This window comes from Lycorma delicatula, chromosome 2 (assembly GCF_047948215.1).
Source record: "Lycorma delicatula isolate Av1 chromosome 2, ASM4794821v1, whole genome shotgun sequence".
NCBI lineage: Eukaryota > Metazoa > Arthropoda > Insecta > Hemiptera > Fulgoridae > Lycorma > Lycorma delicatula.
In genome coordinates this window covers 71,149,457-71,170,096 of record NC_134456.1, presented here as the reverse complement: position 1 = coordinate 71,170,096, position 20,640 = coordinate 71,149,457, and positions in this window count along the sequence as shown.

Below are 20,640 nucleotides of genomic sequence, written 5' to 3'. Positions count from 1 at the left end.
TCACTTTAAACCGATTTGGTATTGTGCCTATGAAGGGAGGTATGATATTCTTTGTCTTCAAATAGTTGGTGATATTAAAAAAAATTTACTTAGATATGTTTTAGACCCTTATTCAAAGAATAGAAGGAACTTTAAACGAAGTCGATATTTTACTTAATAAGAAAGTTATAGCGATATTTTGTTTTTTTTATAAAGCTCCCCCCATTTCCACCCCCATGGTCCGATTTTGGCCGTTCAGGAACTCGACCAGTTATTTTTAAGGAACAGTTTGAAAATGATTGGCGCAAAATTACGGCAGTTATCGTGTTCACAATAAAGTGATATATATATATATATATATAAACTTTTGAGCTGATGGTGGTTTTGGGATCTGGGAGATGTGAAACGCAAAGAAATGTCTTTTGAAATGTCAAAATTTTCCGGAAATCGAATCATGGTACCCATTACAATAGGTAGCTTTCTTATGAAATCTACCTAAAAAGCCATCCGTGCGTCGGAAACATCTGAACAACGGGAGTTTCGTCTACAGCAGACGCGCATCAGAATTTCTACGTTAAGAACAAGGGAAACGTTTCAGGAAAAAGAGCATTTCAAATTTTAATTATTATTTATCAGTATAACAATTAAAGTCTGAAAAGTTCTCTTTCCTCATTTTTGTCTTCGCAAATTAGTTGTTTAACAGCTGATTTTTGAAGTTGTAGATTCTGATGTTCAAATCCTGGTAAAAGTTAGTTGCTTTTATACAGATTTGAATATTAGACAGTAGGTACCGGTGTACTTTTGTAGTTGGGATTTAATTAACCACATTTCTCAGGAATGGTCAGTCTGAGTCTGTACAAGTATACGCTTCATTTATAAGTCATACATATCATCCTCATCTCATTGAATCGGGGGGATTGTTATTGTTCACACATTAATAAGGTTACAACATAAATATTAAGAAAATAAAATTAAAACCATTTATCAGTATTACTCTCACAACCATGAGGAAACGAACAAAGGAGGAATCCAGGTGCTAGTTAAACGGAGAGTACGACTGTAGTATAGTAGTATTACTAGTATTAATAACAGCGAGTAATATATTACATTGTAGTAATATATGTATATGAAGTGTTATTTATATTTATAAAACCATACCCTCGTATATTACTTAATATGGTGAAAGCACACTGTTCACCGTTCCACTGCTCCATGATGTCTGAGTGGTAAGGTTAGATAGCCTTTGCATAAATCAGTGCTGCCAACTGTACCTGGTTACCATTTTACCGCTTTTCAAAAAATCCATTGTTTTTTGTGTCACTTGTATTTTGTGTACCATGTTGCACGACTAATAAGAAAATTCACGATTAATTAGTATTATTTAAAACTTATTAACAAAATTAAATAATTTCTATATAAGGTGAATTTTGTTTTTTTGTGGAATACGAATCTTACATTAGTATAAACAGAACATAAATAAGCATGCTTATTTACTCAGGTTTTTCTTTTAAAATATTATTCTCAAACCTTTTGATTTTACACCTTAATTGAAAAATTTCTAAAAACTCTCATTTTCCAAATTTGGGAAAAAAGAAACGCCCGGTATAGTCAGAGATTGTAGTTTTATCTAATATTTGTATATCCATTGTTATGTACACAATTGAGAGAAAATGTTTGATACCTACTTCATGAAAATCAGCAATGCCTTTCAAGAATTACAGAGGGAGAAACAAAGAAACCTTCCACTCAAACACATTAACCTCCCTCTTAGAGTAGTACGGCAAAAAAAAAAATGAGTCTATCATGTGAAATTACAAAGTAAATGATTGCAGTGCACGTGAACTTACATTTACACAACATATAGACGTAATCTTTTAAAATAATATTTCTCATCACGAACTAATTCATTTTTTCTTTCTTTTAATTTTTCACTACTAAATTATTATTGTTTTTGGTTTGGTTGTTATTATTTTTATTTGTAGTAGTATAATTATCAGAATTTTGATTATAGCGCATATGTACGAGTATATATTATTTGTAAAATGTTCAGCCAGTTATTTATAAAATTATTGATTCGATGTTTATATTTTTCTTTAAATGTTTATTAAACTTACGGTCAGTTTCATTGAAATGTACATGTAACATATGTAATAAATACATTTTTAATTTACTAATCCTTACTCTCACAGAAAAACTTTACGCAAAAAATAAAAGTTTCAAATGAATTCTTTTATAAAATAAATTCTTAAATAAAAAAATGCATATTTTTAGAATTTAAAACTAAAATTAGGCAACCGTAAAAGTCAACTGGCTTCTTAGTTTAGGGTTTAATTTGTCACAACATTTTGATCTGTACAGCGGTTTTAATGGTTTTTTCTTTTTTTATTAATTATGGCACAAGATTAAAACTCAATTTACTTTTTTTTTTTATTAAATTTATGCAAAAACAAACATTAAAGGTTCAACTGTTCTTGTTAAAAATATTCCACATCATTAAAATAAGAGTACATTAATTTCTTTAATAAGTTTTTAATCTTTTTTATTTCAACAGACAATACATTGAAAATTTTAGACCCCAAATCTATACAAAGATTCTTTTATAATAAACGTTTATCGTATTATAAAAAAAAGTAATAATATTTTATCGAAAATTGGTATAGGAAAGAATATTAGTTGAGTTATCTCAGTTACATTTTTGTACGACTCTAGTAGGAAAAGAAATGACGCACTTCTCTCTTAGAATAGTACCTTAGTGCTGAATAGGCTTTGTATAGTAGTTAATTATTGTACCGGTCAGTTAAACGTGGTATTGGAGTGATAATCATACAATGGGGAGAAGAAATATGTCCCTTCTGATCACGAACAAAGCTGAATAATGCTTGTTCGTGTATTTAATCCGATGAAGTAGAGGTGTATCCAATGAGGCTATATGATATACATATTTGGCGACCACTAAGGAAAAAGGAATTGACAGTATCTTTAAACTCAAATTAAAGGTAGCCTATAAATTTGCTCTTAATTTAACAGCTTTTAATTGAGAGCTGCTGCCTGATTTTTGTACAACAGTCGGTAATGGCATGAGTTGTCATCACACATTTGAAAAACAGTAAGCGACATTCAAATATACGCATGTTGTACAAAGTTTGCTAGTGTAAAAACGTGATTGTGTCTTGTACGTAACAAATAAAAACTACGATTTTGTGTTTAAAATAATTTTTACTATTTAACCTCCGGGTCCGCAGTCAAGCAATTCTTTCCGCAGAGGATGAGATGAGTGTTTTGTAGCGTGTGTGAAAAATGCCATGCCTGACCGGGATTCGAACCCAGGACCTCCGGGTTAAAGGCCGAGACGCTACCACTCGGGTCACAGAGGCCGGCACCATAAACTCTATCATAAATCTTTATTACGTTAAAACAGTCACAAGGTTAATTCTCATCATACTTTATTTGCAAATATGCTATCTGTGTCGTCTTTGCTAACAAAAAAATTGTCTTTACAAACAATAATAAAATAAAAATTTAATAAATAAATAGTTCTAGTCATTTATAACAACAAAAATCTCACCTTTTAAAATTATTTTTATGTGGCACAGTACAATACTTCGGTGCACAATAACGGCCTTAAAAAATTTTCCTTCATGTTTATTTAAGTTAAATTAAAATATTTCTTACAGAAACAATACTTTTCTGCTCAAGATATTTTAAATAATAATACTAATTAAAATGATTTACTATATCTTCCCTTAAATTATAAATAAATTAGTTCTCAAAAAGTGTCATAATGTCTTCTAAATTGATTTTTACTTCCTTGTATGAAGTAAAAGAAGTATTGTGATCAGGAGAAATTTCGGTTTTCAGATTTCAATTCGAAATATCCACTTTGACCATCCCTGTATCCATTTTGACTAGTTTCGACGTGAGGTCTGAACGTACATACATTCTGAACGTACGTGACGTCTGAACGTACGTACGTATGTTTCTTGCAAAACTCAAAAACCATTAGCCGTAGAATGTTGAAATTTTGGATTTAGGACTGTTGTAGCATCTAATTGTGCACCTCCTCTTTCGACAGAACCAAAAGTGCCCAAAAAAGTCCAAATTCTAAAAGAATTTGGATTTTGGACATTTTCGTAACTGCAGTAATAAGCCCTCATTGAGAGCTCTTCAACAATATATCATAAGTGGTACTTATTTTCATTGGTTCCAGAGTTATAGCCAAATAAAACTTTAGTTAATGAAATATTTGTATCTTACAAGGCACTTATCAGTTCGAATGAGACTTCATCTGCTTTTTTAACTATTTTTTTAAATTAAATATATTGATTTATTAATTATTAACCTGTGATTTTAAAAAATGTTTTACGATAAATAATAATTCAATAACAATAAAAAAAAATATCAAAAGTTATTAATGAAATAAAACTTTTTGTACATTTCATTTAAAAAAAAAATATGTATATGTAATTTAATATACATTCAAGGAAGCCATGTGGTGTCCACATCAGGTTTTTTAAAATATTTACTACTTTCACACACTCCCCTACTGAGTTGAATATATAAAATACTGTTTCATAACAAAAAAATTTACATAACTGTGCTTTAAAATATCTACCCCAGGTTTTTCGTATGGCTGACATGCATATAAACCATTAGAAATACATGTAAAACCGATTAGAGTTACTTTCCCTGTTAGTAATTATGTTCACTAAACAGTTAATATTCAAAGTAAACTTACAGGGCTGAGTATATTTCAGTAGTTTAATATATATAATTTTGTATGTGACTCATTCAAGAAAGGCTTTGGAAAATCCATTTCGCGTCTCATTTTCCTTAGTAAGCCTGGTATGAGATGCTTGTTATATTTGATAATTATTGTCATTTTTAGGAGAGACATTTCAGTTATGTACGATTATCTACAACCATTAATTTTCTGGCAGGTATGTGTTCATCTTCACACATTTATTTTACTACTATTCTTTCATATATTTATTATTTTTAAGTATTATTAAGAACTTAACCACCTCTCTCTCTCTCTCTCTCTCTCTCTCTCTCTCTCTCTCTCTCTCTCTCTCTCTCTCTCTCTCTCTCTCTCGATATATATATATATATATATATATATAAAGTAAAGTTTCTATTTTAGCAAATGTTGTTTTTAAAAAACAAACATTTATTTATTTTACAATAAGGCTGCATCTGTAATACAATCCAGAGCGTAGTGATTTCCTAACTGATATTCAGACGGTCGTGACAGTTATTTTTGATATTTTATCTATTTATTGTATTATAACTTATATACACTTTAGGAATCTAGAACGATGAAGATTTCACCACGGTTTCTCTTGTTTCTTCCAGGGAATTATTATGACAGTCTCTTTTTTATTCATGAAGTAGAATACCTTATAGTCCTTACCCAATCTACATTATGTATCGATCTAAATAAAATATTTATCTTTTTACAGTTGAAACTCCCGTCAACAAGGTATAAATGAGATAATCAAGAAAAATAATTATCATCATTCATACACTGGAATATTAAAATATTTATGCATTACAGAAAATATTTCATAGAATTTTATGGAATACCATATCAATAAACTATTGAATATTTTAACAGTTATTTATAACTTCAAATAAAAAATATTACATAAAATAAATTATTAGATTATTCTATATCAGTTCGCTGGCAAAGATTCAGGTGAACGTATTTTAAAGGGTTTGGCTCGGTTCAATATTTGGTATGCGACTTTATCCGAGTAATGTGTAAGCCTACGTCCCCCCAGCCACCAGGCCAGCGTCATCCGCAGTCGTCGAGTTGGTGACATTTGCCAACGGTTCAAAGTTCTTTCCATTCTCCATATGCCTCTCCTTCTTCCTCTTTTCTCTCATTCTCTCCTGTTTTTACACTTCTTCCTTTTATATTTAATCAATACACAACATACAGAATGTGTAAGCTTAAATTAAAGCGCATCCATTCATTAGCAAAAATCGATAAATACCCTTTATTGAAACAGGCTATTAGCATAACAATTCCATCTAGCATTCATCGTTTTACTTCATCGATTAATAATATATAATATTTGTTATTACACAGTAAAATAGGTTTAAATTATCTCCTAACATATAAGCCTTCTATCTCCATTACTGTATGATATTAATGTATTTTAATCTTAAATAAACAGTTATTAATATTAAAAATTAGCATATATAGGAAAGCGCCCTCTTTAATGTTTTTTTCGTTTTTTAATAATATTTTTTATATCCCAACTGTGACGTTCCTGATCTGAAATTGGTCATAATTAACCAATTATTTTGTTTTATTTTTAATTTTTATAAAACTTAGAGTTTCACAACACACAATAATTAATTTTTTGTTCTGTTATTAAATTTTTGACTTTTTGAAGTAAGCCTTATATTAAAAATGAGCAAAAAATCCTTAATTTTATGCTGAAATCCTAAAGTCGAGAATAAAAGAAGTATTATTCTTTATTTTTTAGTTCGTTTATGAAATTTTTTTTACGTTAATTCTATATTAAAAGTTTTTTTAGTTTTACTCGTATTTATATTTAAAGTATGGATATGTCAACAAAGTACTCCTTTTCGTGACCTACCGGGTTAGTCTAGTGGTTAACTCGTCTTCGCAAATCAGCTGATTTCGAAGTCGAGAGTTCCAGGGTTCAAATCCTAGTAAAGGCTTTATACGGATTTGAATACCAAATTGTGGAAATCGGTGTTCTTTGGTGGTTGGGTTACTACGCATCTCAGGAATGGGCACCTTGAGACAGTACAAGACTATACTTGATTTATATTCATACATATCATCCTCATTCATCCTCTGAAGTAATACCTTAAGGTGGTTCCAGAAGTTAAACATAAAAAAAAAATTAGTAATACCCTTTTTCGTAAGAAAACAAAAGCTCTTCGCAAGAAAAGAAAAGGAAAGAAATCTAATTTAAAAAAAAAAATTAGGTAAAGGAATATAAGAAAATGACAAAGAGATTGCTTATGAGTGAAAGCTAACGCGTACGTATTAAATAATTATAATAATTAAATAATTAATATTATTTAATATTTTCGGTAGTACGTCTTAATATTTTGCCCTTATTTTTTTCTATTTATTTTTCTTTCAATTTTGTGAAAAAATATTTCGAATTTAAGAATAATACATTCTAATATATAACAAATGATTCCAAACTGCACGGTAATTTCTTGGGAGATGATTTTATAACCAAAAATATATAAATGTTTCATATAAACAATGATCAGAAAACGGTTTGTTAGCGAGTTTCAGCTAGCGAAACATTTAACCCTACTTTCTTCTGCTCCGTCTTTAATTAAACCGTGCTAAAATTTTTGGGGTAAAAGTCGAGGGGTTAATTTAGTGTTTCTTTATGTTGTTTGATTTTCTAAATCGAAGGTTCTGTAGTTCAAATTCTAGTAAAAGTTAGTTTCTTTTATGCGGATTTCAATACTAGACAGTGGATGCTGGTGTACTTTGGTGGTTGGGGTTCAATTAACCACACGTCTCAGGAATGGTCAGTCCGAGTCTGTACAAGACTACACCTCATTTACATGTTATAAATTTCACTGGGCCAAGGGAGGGTTGCTTATTGTTCACTAATTGAACAGATTGCAACGTACACATTAGCAAAATAAAGAAAAGAACTTTGGAAAACGTATTATTGTATATTCACATGAATATACCACAAGAAAAGAACAAAAATATCACAATTTTTCTGTTAAGTAAATTATAAATTGAATTTACATAATAAAAAACAAATAATTGAGAACTTCGTCCTTGAAGGCTCTTAAAAAATCGTAATGGAATTACGGTTCATCTTTGAAAATACTTATATTAATATTTTCATTTTTGTATATGTGTGTGTGTGAGCGCGCGTGTCATCACGTTTGTGCTTGTATGCTTTACATACACACACATTTGAGAGATCAGTATTGCCTCTATGACAGCATTGTTGGCCTTCTCAACCGTCACGGTCCCATTCTCACTCTTTAACCCAAAACAAAGTTAACGATATAAAACATAAATTAATTAACCTAAATATTACAAAGTGTTAGAGTATGGATAGTCGGTTTTTATAAAAGTCTATTTTTTTTCTTATTAGGGTTCTACTATAAAAAAAAATGTTGGTTATTCAATCTAAGTTTTAAGAGTTAATTGAAAAGCTACAGAGAGTTTAGTTATCGATTAATAGTTAATGAATCTGTGAATGAATCTATGTGGTGTTGTTGCTGATCATTTGTTAATCCATATGGATTAACATTGAAAATTTTATTTATATTTTTCTTATTTATTAACTTTATATATTATATTTTAACAATCCCCTTTATTATTTCATAACATTATTATAACAATTTTTATTACTTCATAACTAATGTAATATATTTTTAACTCACGATTGGTGCTTTAATATAATATGGTGCCATCATTGTTACACTTGCATACCCTTTAATATCAACAGAACATCATAAACTGTAAACATGTCAAAATTAACGATTTTTTTTTTGGAAGAAATGTTTAATAAATAAATAAAAGATTAAATTAATTATTTTTTTTTATAAATTTGTTAAAATTTAATAAAAAATAAATTTTTTTTAATACCATTCAACAAGAAAAAAAAGTCCAATCTAAGAGGGGTACGACTACTCCGACATACTTTTCAGATTCAATATTCTACCTCGCATATTTTAATTAAAGCCAAAACCAAATCAACTTCAAGTTTCATTATGAATGTTTATATATATAAATTTGTTGTTCTAGAGGTCCTTGCAGCTTGCGATACTCATTTCGTTTTTTTTTTTAACATGTTCGCATCATTTTATCCAGTCCTCGAGTGGAACTTCTGCGAACTTTTATGAAAATTTTCATTGTTCCAGCTGTCGTAAATCGTACATTTTCGTCTGCGATCCGGTTCTTCACTTTTTCCCATATCTATATGGGATTCAAGTTCGGAATGATATGGGGGTACGCATAAAACAGGGAACCCGCCTTCCTCTAATATCTTATATATTTTCAGATGATCTTTTTTTTTTAATTGTCTCATACAACTGAACTTTCGTCAAATTTTCACGGAATGGTAGTCCGTAGTCAGTCAATCATTGATTTTTTTGTTGATGCTGAATTCAGTGCTCGACTTTTTTGAGTATTGTGATAGGAAGCATAATCTAAAATAACGACACAGTTTACTGGCAAGTTAGGCATTAATTTTTCTGCTATCCACTTTGCAGTTCATCTGAGAATGATAATCACCTGAAGGAGATTTGGCTCTCCATACCGTCAAGCAGTTGAAAACGAATCTCGTTTCACCACCGGCGTGGATAATTATTATCCTTTCTACTTTTGAAATTGGCACAGAAAAACACTCAGACGCATTTGAAGGTTGCCAACATTTCTGTTGGAATGAGACTTAAAATATAAGTTGCATAGTCGCATCAACTTAGACGATTGGTCTTCCTTCACTTCGATAATCTTCAACTTTATTCAATTACACAAACAGTTTGCACTGAATATTATGTTTTTTCAATAACAATTGCCCTGTTATTTCTGATTCTTTTCTATTTGAAGTCCATGCTTAACAAAAGTGTCCGTATGTTATTCTTTTGTCCATTAAATACCCCATAACCTTTTTTTTTTTTTTTTTTTAAATACCCCATCATTTTGCGATGAGTTTCCTTATACAAGGCAAGCGCTCTCGGTTAAGTAAAATTTTAACACTTTTCGTCGTATAGCATTCCGATCAAAACTATCCGGATTTATTTTTTTCGTTTTATTCCTTTGCGAGGAGAACTGAATTATTTTTCTGAAGCTGTTTCACCAGTAATTCGATAAACTGTTCTTTTTGAGACTCCTGTGGCAACGAAACACATTCTACAACTTTTTGGGGCCACTAATAAACATTCCAACTGCAGCTTCACCTGTCATATAATTAAAAACGTTGTGTATAATTTCTTTCCCGTGGCGGTGAATGTCTTTTCCACGTAAATTAGACATGATGTGCAAAATAATAAAATAAATTCATTACCATAAGAATAGAGCCGACAGAATTTATTAATTTAACGCGAATAAATTATTTTTTTAAATTTCACTTAAAACTTCAACTACTTTCAACAATTAAAAACTCAAAAACCGCTATAGTCGGACAATAACCGTACTCTTCGGACATACGCAATTAACTGGAGAAGTTTTAATACATGTTGAGTCTCTGATGGCTGGTACTAGACTGACCAGCTACATTAGAAAAACTCAGTAAATAAGATTAAGAAAAAAGTCAAAATTTATAAAGAGAAACAAAAAAACTGTCTTTAATCGTATAGTATAAACTCGAGGCAGCAAGGTATACGCTATGCTGTTCGGATCTCTGGCAATTCGACTTGGACAAGCTATAAATATTTTGAACTCATTAAAAGTAGATGCAGAAATTCAGTGTTTACTTTTCCGTGGAATATGTCTAGAAGAACTATTTTAAAGGGGAAAGTAAGGTGATCATGTCAAAAACGGGGTACCAGATTTTTTGCACATCTTCACATTTTAGGTTCCAAGTAGTTCATCTAGACCAAAATATATGTGTGTGCGTACAGACAGTATGTTCGTATATGAGCGGCCTTATGCGTACTGCTTTTTAAAAGGCACGGTGCTGTATTTTGTGTACGGTATTTAAAAAAATTATGTTTACTGCTTTTGGCCTTATCTCTCAGGATTGACCTAACCAATTTTATTCAAATTTGGCTCAAATATTTCTATGTATGGGGCATCTATCATATTAATTTTTTTTATTCTTTAAGTGGGTGAGGGGATATCGCAAAAAAAAAACAATATTGATTTTCATCAGAGGTAATTTAGAGAAAAGCTTTTTCAATGTTTATAAACGCGCGCGTGCACCCGAGCGCACGCGCACACTCACACACACACATGCAATATATACATATATTATATATATTAGCTATTAAGAAATATGTGAGGGCTGTCCAGAAAGTAACTTACGTTTTGAAATAAAAAACCAACCAAATAAAAAATAAAATTTTATTACATTCATTTGAAAGGGACAATCTTAAACTATTTTTCTATATATTCGCCATTTAAATTGAGACACTTATCATAACGATGCACAAGCTTTACAATTCCTTCTCTGTGGAAATCTGCCGACTTACATTTTTGGCACCCATCTTGCACAAAACTTGTGATAACCAAGCTTTCCCGATACAATTTCATGCAGTAAATTTCGGGAAATTTGGAAGAAATGAAACGAGAGTTCCGTAATAGTAATGTGACGATTTTCACAAATTTTATCGTTGATTTTTATCGTCAGTTCATCAGTCACAAGGCTAAGCGGACCACTGCGGTCCTCATCATCATCATTGGTGCGGCGATTTTTAAAATTGATGCACCACTGCCTCATTCATTATTCCATCTCCGTACACCTTACAAAGTTGCCGATGAATTTAAAATGGTTTGAGATTTTGCCAGTAAAAACGTAACCACGGAACGCACTTCCTTACTTGCGGGATTTTCTGTGCAAGCGCACATTTCAATAATTCACAAAGAAGAAAGTAGAAAAATCACAGTACACACGCTACGACAGCTTGATGCGTACTGAGTGTAAAAAGGTTTTGACACCAAGATGGCGGCTCTATCCCCACCCATCTCCACGCTAGGCACAAATGTAAGTTACATTTTGGACCGCCTTCGTGTATATATATATACACACGAAGGCGGTATATATATATATATATATATACACACGAAGGCGGTATATATATATATATATATATATATATATATATATATATAAATATATACATCAGCTATTAAGAAATGTTTACATTTTTTTTTTTTTATTTTACACCTGAGGTCTAAAATAGAGAAAGGTTTTTGGAAAATCTATTTTTCTTAAGTAATTTTTTAAACTTAACCTATATATGACTATGTTTAGAAAAATATTTCCTAAAATTTATTTCCCACCTCTAAAAAGTATATATTTTGTTGTTTTTTGTTTTTTTTTTTGACCTAACGATTTTAATTTTTATTATTAATTTTTTTTCTTTATCACTTAACGGGATATGAAAATTAAACCAGTTTTGTCACCTGTATTATATTCGGCATCCAAAATGACAAGACATTTTAGGCAGATTTCATAAGAAATCTACCGACTGTAATGGGTACCATGATTCGACCTCCGAAAAACTTCGACATATATTCGCGTTTCATATCCCCTAGACCCCAAAGCCACCAGTTCAAAAGTTTTTATATACTTTCATATATATATATATATACTTTCATATATATATATATATGAAAGTATATATATATATGTTTAAGTATATATATATATGTTTAACTTTCTGGTGGACAAGTCAATTGCCATAATTTTAAGCCAGTCCCTTTCAAATTGATACATAAAATATAACGACACAAAATCTCGGTCGAGTTTGTTAATGGAAAAAATCAGACCATGAGGTGAAAATAGGGGGCTTTTTCGGGAAAAAAATATCGCTATAACTTTCTTATTAAGTAAAATATCGAATTCGTTTAAAGTTCCTACTAGTCTTTGAATAAGGGCCTAAAACATATCTAAGTAAAGTTTTTGATATCACCAACTATTGGCTCAGGGGATGGAAAAAATGGGATTTTGAAGACAAAAAAAAATCATACCTCCCTTTATAGGTACAGTATCAAATCGGTTTAAAGTGGTCCTCTAAAAATTACCTAAAACGTTTGTCTGAAACAGATTTTGATATGACCAACCCTTACAGCAAGGGATGACCAAAATGTTGATGGAATTGTAAGAATGGGACGTATGCTAAACATATAAAACTTTTTTTCAAATGCAATCATTGTCGTATTGAGTAAATGTGAAGTTTTTCTTAACTTTAAGGTGGAAATCTTTTTTATCCCCTAATTAGACCGGTGAAATCTACCTCCGCCTTTCGACATGCCGAAAGGGATTTTTTCATTACTTTCATGAAAGATATACTTTACTTTTTTCAACATTTCTAACAATTTTCTATTAAATTAATTTTTTTGTTTGAGGTCACTGCCTTATAAATAAATTTGTCCTAAATTTTTCCCAGAGAGCTGGGAAGTCCCTAAAATAAAAAAAAAACTTTTTGTTTGGAATTTGGGAATTTTGATGCTTAAATCTCATTTTGGTAATTATGACTTGACCGGTGTGACCAAGAAAGTCATGTAATACTTTTACAGCTTTTTACTTCCTTGGACGAAGTAAAGGAAGTATTGTGATCGCGAAAAATTTCGATTTTCAGATTTCAACGGAAATATCCATTTTGACCATCCCTGAATCCATTTTGACTAAATTCGGTGTGACGTCTGTATGTACGTTCGTATGTGTATCTTGTATAACTCAAAAAGATTAGCCGTAGGGTGTTAAATTTTGGATTTAAGATTTTGTTTTTAATATTTAGTTGTGCACCCCTCCCCCTTTTTGTTGCAGTCGACTTGACTAAAAGTGTTCAAAAAAGCCCAAAATCAAATTTTTTTGGATTTTTGACTTTTTCTTAATTGCAGTAATAAGCTCTCATTCAGAGCGTTTAAACGATGTATCATAAGTGACACTTATTTTCATTGGTTCCCGAGTTATAGCCAAATAAAATTTTAATTAATTAAATATTTTGATTTTACAAGAGGAAGGCACATCGATTCAAATCCGACTTCATCTCCTTTTTTTAACTTTTTTTTTATTTAAATATATTGCTTTATTAATAATTTATTAATCTGTGATTGTAAAAAAAGTTTTACAATAAATAATAATTCAATAATAACAATAAAATAAAAAAATATCAAAAAATATCAGAAGTTATTAATGAAATAAAATTTAAGGTACTTTTCATTTAAAAAAAAAATATGTATATGTAATTTAATAGGCGTACAAGGAAGCCATGTGGCGTCCACATCAGATTTCTATTTATTTGATTGTTTTTCTTCATAAAATAATGAACTATAACCAAAAAGTAGGCACCGGAATATATCGATCACTAGCGGAAAATCCCGATTCGTTAGTATCAATTTCTAGAGTTAAATTTCTAATTTACCTTTCGTTATGTCAATTTTCGTCATTCCAAGAAAAAATATTTTTCCACAAGAGGTGATCAATTTTAGACCCCTAATAATCCCATTCCGAGACACCGCCCGCTAGGGCAACCTCCCCGGAGAGCCTAGCTGCAACTAGTAAAATAAATAAAATAGTTAAAATATAACTAACTTATTTTATATAAATAAACAAATTGATATTCGTATATTTTGTAATTGCACGCGCTTATTAGTAGTTAATTTGTTAGGATTTGGCTAGTCTGAGCTGTAACGAATAAAGTGTATCAAGTTAATCATACAGCTCCTAACTACGAAGACAGAGTTCCTTTCCCCATCAATTCTTTAATAACTAAGTTTATTATTTTACATATTTTTTGAATGGATTCATAGATCTCAAAACAGATAGATCATTCAAAAACAAATCAAAAATTTTCATCTAACAGTAGCTAAATAAAAAAAGCGAATTAAAATTAGCTTATAAAATAAAATGCATATACCAGCAAAATAATTATTTATTTTTGAGTCGATTGAATTGGTTTTATATTCTCAGCTTCCTTCGGAAGAGAAAATATGAGATGAATAATTATTTATTTTTAAGTCAGTTGAATTCTGTGGTTATGTCATCTTCTACAAGGAGAGTTGAGCTCATTAGACTAATTGGCGTTCGAGTTTGTGCGATAACTAGACCACCTGAAACTAACCAATTCAACAGGTCGTTTTTAAATATTCTGTTGGAAATCAGTATGTGAGTGAAATATATTTTTTTTTTTTTTTAAGCAAACTAAAGCCAATCAATTATTTTTCGATTATGAAAAATTCAAACCTCCATAAAAATTAAAATCTCTCTTTTTCCGGTTGTGAATATTCGTTACCACTTTGCTGCCAAGAGCAACTAAAAATTAAAGCATTTTACTTCCTAATTATCTATTTTATAAAGATCATTTGATTTATCTTTTTTCAAATGATATATAATACTGTAATCGAACTTTTTATTTTTGTTAAAAATCTAGTATATAAATCATATTTTTATTTATTTACATTTATTTGTTTTATCCAGTTACCTAAATTATTGAAGACCCTCCATTAATACCTAATTTTTTTTTCCAGGTAATAATAACAAATCCAATCATTTACCCGTCAGAAATAGGAAAGTTTGTATACAAATGTTAATTTTATTCTTATAAAAATGTATACTGATGGAAAATATTTTTATACAGGAAATATTTACAAATTATGATACAATTATACGTTTACCGTGAAAAAAAATATTAAAATTAAATATTTAAAAAATTGTATTACAGAAAGAGTAAAGTAATGAATAAAATATTAAACTCATATCGTTTAGTTCACTGACTCGATCCGACTTGATTTGCAAAAAATAAAAATAATTCGGTGTATTTTAAAAGGAAAATAACGCTGTTGTAAAAAAAACATGCCTTCTTAAAATTAAGCATTAATTTTTTTATGCGTAATCTTTTGTATACGGTTTGGTCAAAGTATTCTAGATTTTTTTATTCACGACGTTATTAATTTCGTTTCTCAAAACCTAATGTTCATACAAAGCTATAATAAATTTATGAACCAGTATTGTGAACGCCTTTTGAACTGTGTAGTAAAGTAAATAATTGTAGATGCATATGTCTAAAAATAATTTTTTTCTTAATATGACAGGATAAAAACTTACGGAGGGTCGGTATACTAGAAGTTGTACTTTTTCCTTTTTTCTTTTAATGACTACCTCGGTAAAATAGGTTAGATTTTTTTATCTTTCCTAATGTGTACGTTATAATCTGCTCGACTAGTGTACAATAAGAAACCCTCCTCCATGGCCCAATGAGATGAGGATATGTGTGACATGTAAATGAAGTGATGTTTTGTAAAGACCAGACCGACCATTCCTGAGACGTGTGGTTAATTGAATCATAACCACCAAAAGTGGATCCATTGTCTAGTATTCAAATCCATATATAAGTAACTTACCTTTACTTGGATTTAAACCTCAGAACCTTCGACTTCGAAAATCAGGGGTTAAACAACTGATTTTTCGACTAGTTAACCACTTAACCAGCTTGGTGGTTTTAAATGGGCTAAATGTATAATGAAAATTTTTTTAAATTTTATCCGGAATATTTTGGGTTTGGTATCCCAATCAGACCTGGCATTTACACAAGCTACAAAATTTATTTTTATCATCAAAAGGAACCGGGAGATAGATGTACTTAGGTCAGGTCATCCTATATTTGCCGAAGTGAATCAAATATATTAATAAATTTCAGTATAAATTCATATATTTTTGTATTTTTTTTTATTGAGTTTTCAATCGAATAGTATCATGAAATTCTGCATTCCTTTTTATTCTATATTCTTTTAACCCCAACATATTTATACATCCTACATCTACTATTATTTATCTTATATTTTCAAATCATCTTTCACTACAGTTTTTACATTTATATAAACCATTTAATAGAATTAATTAAACCTAAATGTCTTAATATCTGGCAAATCAATTTAGTCCATTTTTCTAAAAGATTCTGTTCACAAATTTCTAGTGTTATTGTACATTCCGTAAAATATATTTTTAAGAATTTTATTATAGGTCTTGGATCTACCATTAATTCCAGCAGATTTCTTTTTTGCTTGTACCACTAACTTGTGTCTGCATTTATTCATCCATGCTTCGTAATTTTACTATCAGTATAATAATAATCTCTTATCTCTGTCTTATTATCCGATCCTATTTTAATGCCTTCTTTCTGTCATATTTTATCACCTTATTTTTAGTATAATTTACTTTCAGGGTTTCAGTATTAAAAATAAACGCATAACATTCAGTGTTTCTTCCAGGTAACTCCTCTTCGATTTCTGCTAAAAGAAGAATTCCATCAGCAAATCTTAACATCCTAAGATAGGTACTCCACTCTCAGAATTTTCTATTAATTCTCTATTACTTCTTTTATATAAAGATTGAACAAAAAAATAGGAACGGACTGCAACCTAGTTACCCACCTTTCTGAATCAGAACTTGCTTTTCTTTTTCTTCTACTCTTGTATCAACTTTCTAACTGCTATCTGATTTTTGTATTTTTTTTTGTCTTCAGTCATTTGACTGGTGTAATGCAGCTCTCGAAGATTTCCTATCTAGTGCTAGTCGTTTTATTTCAGTATACCCCCTACATCCTACATCGCTAACAATCTGTTTTACATATTCCAAACGTTGCCTGCCTGCACAATTTTTTCCTTCTATCTGTCCCTCCAATATTGAATCGACTATTCCAGGATGCCTTAATATGTGGCCTATAATTCTGTCTCTTCTTTTAACTATATTTTTCCAAATGTTTCTTTCTTCACCTATTTGCCCCAACACCTCTTCATTTGTCACTTTATCCACCCAACTGATTTTTTACATTCTTCTGTAGCACTACATTTCAAAAGCTTCTAATGTTTTCTTCTCAGGTACTCCATTCGTCCAAGTTTCACTTCCATATAAAGCTACGCTCCAAACATATACTTTCAAAAATCTTTTCCTGACGTTTAAATTAATCTTTGATGTAAACATATTATATTTCTGACTGAAGGCTCGTTTCGCCTGTGCTATTCGGCATTTTATATCGCTCCTGCTTCATCCATCTTTAGTAATTCTACTTCCTAAATACCAAAATTCTTCTACCTCCATAATCTTTTTTCTTCCTATTTTTACATTCAGTGGTCCATCTTCGTTATTTCTACTACATTTCATTACTTTCGTTTTGTTCTTGTTTATTTTCAAGCAGTAGTTCTCGCGTAGGACTTCATCCGTGCCGTTCATTGTTTCTTTTAAATCTCTTTGACTCCCAGCTAGAATTATTATCAGCAAATCGTAACATCTTTATTTTGTATAGATTGTGAATAGATTATAGATTTTTGTATAGATTAATATTCTCCCTGTGTTTAAATCAGATTTTTCAAAACTTTTGAGCATGTTACTCCAATTGTTATTATTAAATTCTCTCTGAGAAAGAATTTAATAATATAAATATAATATAAATTTTCTTTAGAAAGAATTTAATAATATAGATCTAGAGATCTATGTAGATGATATAAATCTTCTTTTTTTTGTCAGAGGAGGGAAAACCTTTTAAAGGCACCATGTGGTCTCATACCCCATAGTAGTGTGGAACTTTCCCTTGCGAGTGTACCCAGTAAAAACCTCCTCTACAACATGGGGTGCCGGGTGCACCTTACGGTGTTATCACAGAACCCTATGTGTCTTGACTCCATCTGCGCCACCATTGCTGACCCTACGCCTCGAACTAGTCGAGATCCTGCCCTTTGTTTTTGAATGGCTTTATAATTTTAAAACCTGTCTACGTTTCACTTTTTTTCAACCTAATGTCTGTATAAGAGAAAAAAATTAATATAAACATTTTTCGCTTTGAAAGAGTAATAAAAAACGAAAAATTATTTTAATAAAAATTTATTTCTTTACATTATGTTATATCTGTGGAAAATTAAATGACATCCTTGTAACCTTCCCCTTTCTTATTCCAATTTTAATGTTTCCTCAACATTTTCAAGTGATTCCTTATATTTAAATAGGAATATAATCGATCATCAACACCTAAAATTTCATCTATTCTTTTAACAAAAGAAAAAAATGAAGTTTGTTTTTAACATTGTATGTTGATATTATATTAAAAACAAAAGTTCATTTTTTTCTTGTTTTACTGTATAATATAGCTATTGTTGAATTTTAAGTTAAAGACTAGTTAAGCTATAATAAAACTTAATCTTTGAATTTATCCACCTTCGCTCCCATTTACCAGAAAAATACTATTTGCTTGCTCAGGACATACATAACCAAAAAAAAAATATTAATTAGGAAAAAATCTACACGCTCCGAAAAAAAAAATTGAAACGTTGACGTCAGAAAATTTTGTTCATGAAATAATTTAAATTAACTTTTATGCGGGTGAAAATGAAAATTCTGAACGGTATTCCTTCTGATAGACGTAATAAGTAGCCAACAGGTTACGCGCATGTATTTTAATAGTATCTATATGTACTCGTATATTAAAGACCGACAATGGTGCTAGCGTTAAAAACATTATGTTTTTCATATATATTTCTAAAAAAATAATATTTTTAAATTTAAAATACTTTTTTCTTTCGAAGATGTCACAAAAACAGCAAATATTTCTCTATGTATACTACATTTTATCTTTAAATATCAACTTTGATAAGATCACATGTTCATATTTTCTTAAACTTTGATTTTTAATTAGACTGGTTTTTAAAACTGTTATCTCGTTCGTTTTGTTCTTCCATTTTTTATTCTTTTCCTTTTATTATCCTCTTATTGTTTGCTCTTTTTTGTTCAGTATTCACATCTGTTGTCTAGCACGTATTGTAATTATTCGATTTTCCTTATAGGTCTTCATTTTCTACAAAGAAGAGAATTAAAATTAATTAATTAATAGACTATTATATATCACTCTAGTTTTACGTAAATTTTAAAAAATTCAGGAAAATTTCACCTTTTGAATTTTCCTTACGTAACGAAAGAGTTTTTCTTAGAAAGGAGTAAATTTATTGCTTTACATTATCCACCGCACTACAGCCCTTATTAGGCGGAAATAAGAGCTGTACGAGCTCTTATTCAGAAAATTTGTATTGGGAAATACACCTGTTATTTTCGCAATACAATGGCTATATTAAAAAAAGGCTATATTGATATTTGCTATATTGCAATGGCTATATTGAGGATGCAGCAGATTTTCTTTCTTAACCGTGTGAAGCGTGTAAAGCATGTCAGTTACAAGTGGAAAACAAATCGGATTTGTTTTTTCAGAAAGAAATGCTGTTAAAGTGCATTTTCTCCAGATAAACAAAGTGAAGATACCACCACTTTTAGAACTAACTATCACTTGTCACCAGAATCTCAGTGACCTTGGCAATGAATATAAGCCATAATATATTCGGCTTACCAAAGAAAGCAACGGGATACCATATTTATTTTCACTTTCTGAACTTGGTCTCCTATTGTTGTTTATATGTCGTCTATATCATATTTTGTTATGATATCTAAAATACTTCATATATATTAAATAAAATGATAAATCTTTTATCGTATCCTAGATAAAAAAGAGCAGAACTATTACTGGAACATGGCATTTAGTTCTGATGGATGAAAATATTAACAAAAATACAAAAAAATAATTACAACGCATTTCTTGAAAACTGCGTAACATATGGTGCAGAGACTTGAATGTTATTCAGAGTTTTGGAACGTCTTCTACAGTTCTTAGAAATGAACTGCTGAAATAGGGAGCTGAGATGGAAGTTGATTGCAGCATATTAAAAATGATGAAATAAGGGCTAAATAGGTAGAGAAGATTCTCTAATTTTCAATTTTCAATAAGCAGTTGGTCTGGTATCAAACATGCCAAGTGTGAATGAGGATAGGATAAGGCAGAGAAAGTGGAACTGAAAACCAAGAGGAAGGAGGAATAAAGGACGGCCAAGGAAAAAAAACAGGAGGAAATAATCTTCGCTGTCTGGATCAGTGACGCCTGTATGAATGGGCAAGATGGAGAAAAGAGTATAGAAAAATGGCTGTAGTT